Raw genomic sequence first — 8314 nt, forward strand, 5'->3', positions numbered from 1 at the left:
GGTTGCCTCTTCATTTCGTCGATGGTTTCCTTTGCTGTGCAAACCTCCTTATTTGGCTGTAGTCCCAATAGTTTATTTTTGCTCTTATTTCCCTTGCCTGAGGAGACATAGCTGGAAAAATGTAACTAATGCCAATGTCCAAGAGATTACTACCTATGTTTTCTTCTAGGAGTTTTACAGTTTCAGGTCTCATATTAAGGTATTTAAGCCATCCTGATTTTATTTTTGTGTGTGGGTGTAAGAAAGTGGTCCAATTTCATTCTTTTGCATGTGGCTGTCCAGTTTGCCCAACACCATTTGTTGAAGAAACTGTCTTTTCCTCTTGTATATTCTTGCCTCCTTTGTCATAGATTCATTGACCATATATGCATGGGCTTATTTTTGGGGTCTCTATTCTGTTCAATTGATCTATGTGTTTATTTTTGTGCCAGAAGAAAAAGGAACCCTCATGCACTCTTCATTGGTGAGAATGTAAATTGACACAGCCACTTTGGAAAACAGGATGGAGGTTTCTCAAAAATTAGAAGTACCATGTGATCCAGAAATTCCACTACTGGGTATTTACCCAAAGAAAATGAAAACACTAATTCGAAAAGATATATGCACCCTTGTGTTTATTGCGGCATTTTAAAAAAAGATTTATACAATTTATAAATTTGAGAGTAAGAGAGCTTGTGTGTTCCTATGCATGCATGAGCAGTGGGGGGATAAGGGGGCAGAGGGAGAAGCAGACCCACTGAGCAAGGAGCCCCACGGAGGGCTTGATCCCAGGACCCTGAGATCATAACCTGAGCCGAAGGCAGACACGTAACCAACTGAGCCACCCAGGTTCCCCACGGCATTTTCTTTTACAATAGCCAAGTTATGGAAGCAACCCAAGTATCCATCCGTAGATGAATGGATAAAGAAGATGTGATACATACACACAATGGAATATTACTCAGCCATAAAAAAGAATGAAATCTTGCCCTTGTGACAACATGGATGGACGTAGAGGGTATTATGCTAAGTGAAATAAGTAGAGAAAGACAAATACCATACGGTTTCACTTATATGTGGAATCCAAACAAACAAAAAAACAGAAACAGAAATGGAATCATAAAACAGAGGATAAACTGGTTGTTGACAGAGGGGAAGGGGTTAGGGGAATGGCTGAAATATGTGAAAGAAATTAAGAGGTGCAAACCTCCAGTTATAAAATAAATAACTCGAGAGGATGAACAGTAGGGCATAGGGAGTACAATCAAAGATAGTGTAGTAATGTTGTATGGCGACAGATGGACTGCACTCACCGTGGGGAGCATAGGGCACTGTACAGAATCGTCAAGTCACCGTGAATGTCATACACCTGAACCAATATAACACTGTATTTCAACTATACTTCAATAAAGATAAAATAAAATAAATCCCTAACTTGTTTAAGCCACTCTTTGTGTGGTGTCTAATACTCACACCCAAGTACAATGCCTGATACACAAGGTTTAGGACATTACATCTGCAAAACTTACTCAATGTCAGATACTAACCTTAAACCAATTAAACCCACTGGACTGTGTACCATGTAAAGCCTCTAACGAGCACAGTGTGACCTCACTCTAAGAGCAGAGGCCACTTGGACCAATTAGACCTCAGGGGAGTTAATGGACTGAAACCAGTCCCACAAATACCCCACAGGTGCTCACCTTACAACCAAAGGGATGCTGCTATCATGCTTTATAAGCAACTGAAATGAGTCGCGGGGGGTGCGATTTCCTGTAGGCAGCCAGCAATTATAAAATAGTACGGATCTTGCCATGGCAAGAACAAACGTCCACGAGTTTATTCCATTCATTCAACAGTAGTTACACAGCACCCACCCTGTGCCCAATATGGCTCTAGCCATCAGGGATACAGCAAGGAACAAAACGCGAAACTCCCCAGCCCGGCGCAGTTTACATGCTAGTGAGGGAGACACACAATAAGCAAATACATAAGAGAGATTAATTGCATGTAGAAAGGCAAAATGTTAATGCAGGAAAAAGTGGAAGGAAGAGAACAGGGAATGAGGTAGGTTGCGATTGAGATGATGATCTTTAGTACGATCGGGGAAAGTCATACCGGAAGATGATATTTGATAAGAGACCTGAAGGGAGTGAGTAGGGGACAAATAACAAGGTAAAAAATGTTTCAATCGGCTTGGGTCAAAGCAAGAAGAAAGATTCGGGAGGGATATAACTTGTCCTCATGAATGGCTTTGGCCCAGGGTGTTGTGGCTGCAGAACTGCCCTTGAGTCTTAGCGAGGGGGAAGGTGGCAGGTGGGAGGTCCCACCAGCCACCTGGTGTGAGGTGAGAATTTAGAGAACTGCTCTGTGGAGAGGGTATTATTCTGTGCACATCCTGGACACCATTAGAAAGAATGTTCTATTTCGTGCTCCCAACAACCCTCTGTCCGAGTTAGGCTCTGTTGTGATGCTGGTTTTACAGAAGAGGAGAGGCAGGCTTGTCTTTTTGCCCAAGGTGGCAAAGCACGTGAGTGCAGGGGGAGGCTTGCTGAGTTGCTGCCATCAGCACTGCACGGGCCCACCCCTCCATCTCCAGGAAATGCCGTCAGGGTGACATGCAGGAAAAGCAGGGGCTGAAGGCAGCGTGGAAGGAAAGGAAAGAGAAAGGAGACCCAGAAGACTTGCCTCCCCCTCCCACGTTGGAAGGCCTGGGCTGAGCCTGTCCCTCCTCTCCTGACTGTGGCATTGACAGGGGTTTGGGGGGCCCTGGGGGCAGTGGCAGCAGAGGTGCAAGGGACAACTGGCCAGGTCTCAGCATTAAGGGCTTCTGAGCTGCAGAGACCAGTGCCTTTGCTCTCAGCTCTACCATATCCCACCCCTCCACCCCACTCCTCCATCCCTACCACTACGCTGGACCTTCCTCCCTTGGCCAGTTGTTCCTCACTGAGATGAGACGGCTTTCTTGGCAGCACCTTTATAGGACCCTGACCCCAAAGGAGGGGTCTGGAATGTACAGGGGACATTACCTCTCCTGGGGAGAATTTACGGGAGGTCTCTGCCTCTCTATCTTCCTGCCTTCTCCTTCCTGCAGCCAATGTACCTAAGTTCCCTCTGGCCTCAGAGGAAACTCCTTGTGCCTCTCCAGGGTCACTCCTTTGTCCCAGTGCTGGTTTTCACGTCTCCTCCACCAGCAGCCACTCTGGATCCGGGCTGCGGTTAGAGAAGGGTTTGCCAAAAGGATATGAAGAAGCAGGCCAGGAAGCCAAGACCCACTGGGCTTCCAACAGAGTTTAAGCAAGGACTAACCTAAATGTGGGCTGCGCTGTCCCTGTTTCCAGCTCTAGAGCTCTCTTATTTTCCACCAGGATGATAGACTCTATACTGTGATTTGCCCACGCCTGATACCTCCTAAGATCAGTCTAATTTCTTTTAGACTGTCTTTGCCTACATGGGTGCCTTAAACAAATATACGGTTTCTTTCCTGCAGGGCTTTTTGGGTGCTTCATACAGGTGGCCGCCATTGTGAATCTCTAAGAGAAGAACCCTGTTTATGGAATCTCTCTAGCACATCTGACCACAGCTTTCGGGGAGCAGCTCACAGGGCAGCACCCACACAGCACACCACGAGAGCTTCTGCACAAAATAAGCCAGATAGTATGGTGCCTTCCCAGTGACTCCAGTGCCCTGCACAAACAACAGAACTGTTCAATGGGGCCGAAAGGCCATTGCTCTGCCCTCAGGAGGCGGTCAGGTTGGGCATGGGAGAGGCAGTGTTCTCCCAGCCATCCGCTTCTGTGAATGCACTGAGAGGAAAGGGGCAAGAGTGGAAGGGAGCCTTGTCCTTGTTCTGGATACCCAGGTTCGGTGAAGGTAGGGTGGCATCGAAATGGCGTACCACATGCCTCCTGGAGCCCCGGCTCAGCCGCTGGACCTCTAAATCCCCTCTTGTTGAAAAAGCCTCAAGTCTTCTTTGCAAGGTCTTGGTGGCAACCCTGTGGTACCAGGGTAGCAGAGTACCATGGGTCCTCTAAAGGCCGGCCAGCTGTCATAGAAGCACCCGGACTCTGGGCTTTCCTTGTGCCACTGTTTGGGAACCCAGCTCACAGCAGGGAAAGCAAGCCCTGAAGTCGTAGGAACAGTTGAACAACCCTGCCCTTGCCAGCTTCCTGCCCCCAAGTGCCCACACCAGTCCCAACAAGGTCTGGAATGAACCACCTCCGTGAGAAAAATCAAGAGGAGGCTTAGTCCAACCAAATGGGGAGGAGAGAGCGCGCCTTCACCCTGGCTCTGCTCCAAACCTGCCTACTGGGCAGGAGAGAGAGGGAAGGAAGAAACCTGACCCCTCAGCAAAAGAAGTCAGGAGAGGAGATAGCAGGAGAGGGATGTCAACAAAATTCTGGACAATGGAATGCGGACAGATGAGGGTTTAGCTTTCTCCCCACAGCTGAGGGTTTGGGGAAGGAAAGAAGCAAGCTCAGCAGAGCCTGGGATAATCTTAGCAAATGGAGCCACTGGCCACATCCAAGTCCGGGGCAAGGGTGAGGCTGAAACCAGGTGGGCTGGTTGAAAGCTTCACGAAGAGGAGGCCCCTCCCTTGCCACATGAGAAGATCAGCATCTCGTTCTGCACCACTCTCCTCCCTCCACCTCTGCTGCCAAACCCGAGAGACTGAAGGTGGTGTGTTGGGGGGAGGGGTCTGGCGTAGCCCATTCCTCCCAACGCCCTTCTGCTTCCCCTCCCTGTTCTGCTCTCAAAACACTGCCAGGCAGGAGATTCGGAGGGTCCTTCACTGGCCGAGGGAAATGACCTACATAGTCTGCTATTTGGGGGTCCCCATCATCAAAGCCAGAACCTTATCCCATCCTTTTTTGTGAGACTCTCCAAGAAACCAGCTCTGCATCCACAGATGCCTCCTTCTTAAATAGGACCAGACAGCCAAGAATCAAAGTCATTTGAGGGAAGCCTTAACTATGAGAAACAGAGACCAAAACAAACAAACAGAAAAAATGAACTCCAAGGAAACAGAGATAATGTGAAGATTGGAATAAGAAAACAATTTTCATTATAATTACTACTCCCAGAGAGATAGGAGAAGATAATTAATTCATGAAACAAGATGATATTATAAAAGGGAACACTGGATTAAAAACAGCTCTTGAAAATTAAAAATGATAGCAAAAATATAGAAGGGTTGAAATTTCCCAGAAAAATAAAAGATAACGGGGGGGGGGGAATCACTTAAAATTTAGAGAATTGTTTTGGGAGTTCTAACATCCAAATAACTGGAGTTCCAAAATAGAGAACAGTTACGTTGGAGAACAGTAACAACAAAACCATGTGGGAAGCTACTCAGCACTTAGGGACATGAGGTGCCAGACTGCAGGGCCCACAAAGGGTGCAGGACAAAGGACAAAAACATATCAAGGCACAACACTGGGAAATTTCAGAACACCAGACATGCAGAAAAAAATTCTCAAAGCTGGGCGCCTGGGTGGCTCAGTTGGTTAAGTGTCTGCCTTAGGCTCGGGTCATAATCCCAGGGTCCTGGTATCGAACACTGCATTGAGCCCCACATCAGGCTCTCTGCTCAGCAGGGAGCCTGCTTCTCCCGCTCCCTCTGCCTGCCAGTCCCCCTGCTGGTGCATGCTCTCTCTCTCTCTCTCTGTCAAATAAATAAATAAAATCTTTAAAAAGAAAGAAAGAAAATCCTCAAAGCTTCCAGAGCAAGAGAAAAACAGTTTAAATCCAGGGATCAGCAATTAGAATCACATTATTGTTCTCAAGGGCAACAAGGGAAGCAAGAAGACAATGAAGAAACCCTTTCCAATACAGAGAGAAATGATTTCTAACCTAGAGTTTTATACCCAGCCAAGTAACAGTGCTGTATGAGGGTAGAATGAAAAGGTTTTAATACACGAAAGATTTTTCCCCTCCCACAAATCCGTTCTTAGGAAACTACTGGAAGATAAAGACAAGGAATCTGGGAAACAGGGAAGCAAACAGACGAGAAGTGGGAGAAGGGCCTGTGATGGAGATGAAGGGAGGTCTCAAGATGAAAGCTGTTCGGTGAGACCAGACAGCAACCCCTCCCAGCTCACCAGAAGGGAAGCCGCCAGAACAAATGGGCCTGGACGCGGCAGCCCACCACAGGCATGGAATGGAATTTTAGGATTCTGTCTATCCACTTGGGCACAAGTTAATGCTTAATATACAGCACACCAAGCAAATGAAGAACAAGGCAGATATTTAACTCCAGTAAAAACAAAAGGTGTGTAAGAAGCATGGCACAGCATGTGATTCAGCTATTAATACTATTTAAATAGTCACAATAATAGAAACACTGAATAGTAATTCAACCAAAAAATGGCATGTGGCCACATCAAGAGAATGGAGGAAGAGGGGCACCTGGCTGGCTCAGTCAGTGAAACATGTGACTCTTGATCTCAGGGTTGTGAGTTCGAGCCCCATGTTGGGCATAGAGGTTACTTAAAAATTAAATCTTTAAAAAAATTTTTTTTAAAAAAAAGAGGGAATGGAGGAAGAGAAATGTGCATGTGTGTAAGTGTGTGTATGTGTGTGTGTGTGTGTAATGTGGTGTGTAAGAGAGCTATATGCTCATCTTTCCTAGTAGGAAATAGTAGATAATACCTAAAACAGAAACAGCATGAAATAAAGGGCACTGCTTTTTACATTAAACTGCTCTTTGACTTTTTAAATTTTTTTCTTTTTTATTGAGGTATAGTTGCAATAATAAACTACACCTATTTAAAGTACACAATTTGATGTTTTGGCATCAAAGGGTCCCTTTGTGATCCCTCCTTCCCAGGATTACTCCTGGAGAAGGACATATGGGTGGCTGGAGCTCAGTGGCTCAACATTTCCTGCTTCTGTTTTAGTGAACGAGGGAGTCTGTGCTTCTAGTGCAAGTTTCCCATATGCCAGCCTGGGGAAGACACTCACAGTCCATCTTGGCCTTCAGCTCATGAAGCACCTCCTCCAGGAAGCCTGCCATGACACCCTCCCTGTGTGTATAGTACCTTTTTTCAAGGTGGAGCTCTCCACTCTCTAGTGTACTATCCTCCTTCTCCCCTGCACCCAGGCCCTGGCTCAGAGCAGGTGCTCAGGAAATTGTAGAATGAATATATGAGATACAAAAAAGAAATGCATGGAAAGATGAATAGGTGAGTAAATGCAAGGTATTTCCCCATCGTCAATGATTTAAGGTTGTTTTGTTAAAGATGGGTGGTTTCTCTTTAAGGACCATGCAAAAGCCCAGGAGACGCTGAAACAGGAGTAAAGCTCAGAAATTCATCCATTCTTGGAGGAGCCTGGGAGACACCCGTCCCCTTTATGAAACCCTGTTCCAAACAACCCCCCATCGACCCTTCTCAAAGTATCCAAGACTCACCTTGGGAGCCCTGGGAGGAGCTAACTGAAGAAGCTGGAGATGAGGTTCACTAGGGGGCACCCTTTCATCACACTGGCCCTGCCCCAAAGGCCACAGAAGCCTGCCCTGGGCTCTTTTCTACAAGGACCCCTGCAAGCCCACGGGGCGGGGCTTTGGAGGATGTTCTTTACGTGCCCTGCAGCCTCTTGCCAATAACAGAGAGGGTCTTCCCAAGTAGCAGCAGCGTGTCCACCAAACCGGGACCCACTCAGTACAAGGCAGCTTTGCAGAAAAGGCAGGAATTTGGGGTCACATCAATGTTTCAGAAAGATCTTCCCTTCTTTACTGCCTTGAATGTGCCAGTTCTTAGATCCCCAGCCCCAGCATGGCCGCTGCTCGGGTAAGAATAAACTGAAGGGTACACTCCTGTGGTTTATCTGCTTATTCACAGGACTGAGGGCCGTGGAGATTCTGGGCTGCTATAGCCCCCAGAGCAGGCGGAGGAAATGGGAACAGTGTTCAGAGTTCCCTCCCCGGTGTGGGACCGCACCACCTGCAGGAATCGTCCCAGCCTTGGGCTTGCGGGAACATCAGAAGTCGAGGGGCGCAGAGGAAGACTAGAAGACTAGGAAGAGCTCAAGTGATATGTGCAAAGCCTGGAAAGTCAGGGCTCCTTCATTTTTTAGGACAGCACTCTCTTACCTCAACCATTGTGGGGCTTAACTTCAACAACGCTCCTAGCCTGGAGGAATTACTCACCCAAACACACAGACTCCTGAGGCAACCCATGCCTGATGGAGATTCTGGGCTGATACCTGGAGTGGAAGGGAAGGGAGTGGTAGGACAGGATTGGGGAAAAAACCTGGATGGGGAGGGCGCAGAGAAGGGGGAATGCGGAAGAACAAAGAGAAGAAGGCTCTTAGCTTGGCTCTTGGAACTGGAGCA

The sequence above is a fragment of the Ailuropoda melanoleuca genome, chromosome 6 (genome assembly GCF_002007445.2).
Source record: "Ailuropoda melanoleuca isolate Jingjing chromosome 6, ASM200744v2, whole genome shotgun sequence".
Taxonomy (NCBI): domain Eukaryota; kingdom Metazoa; phylum Chordata; class Mammalia; order Carnivora; family Ursidae; genus Ailuropoda; species Ailuropoda melanoleuca.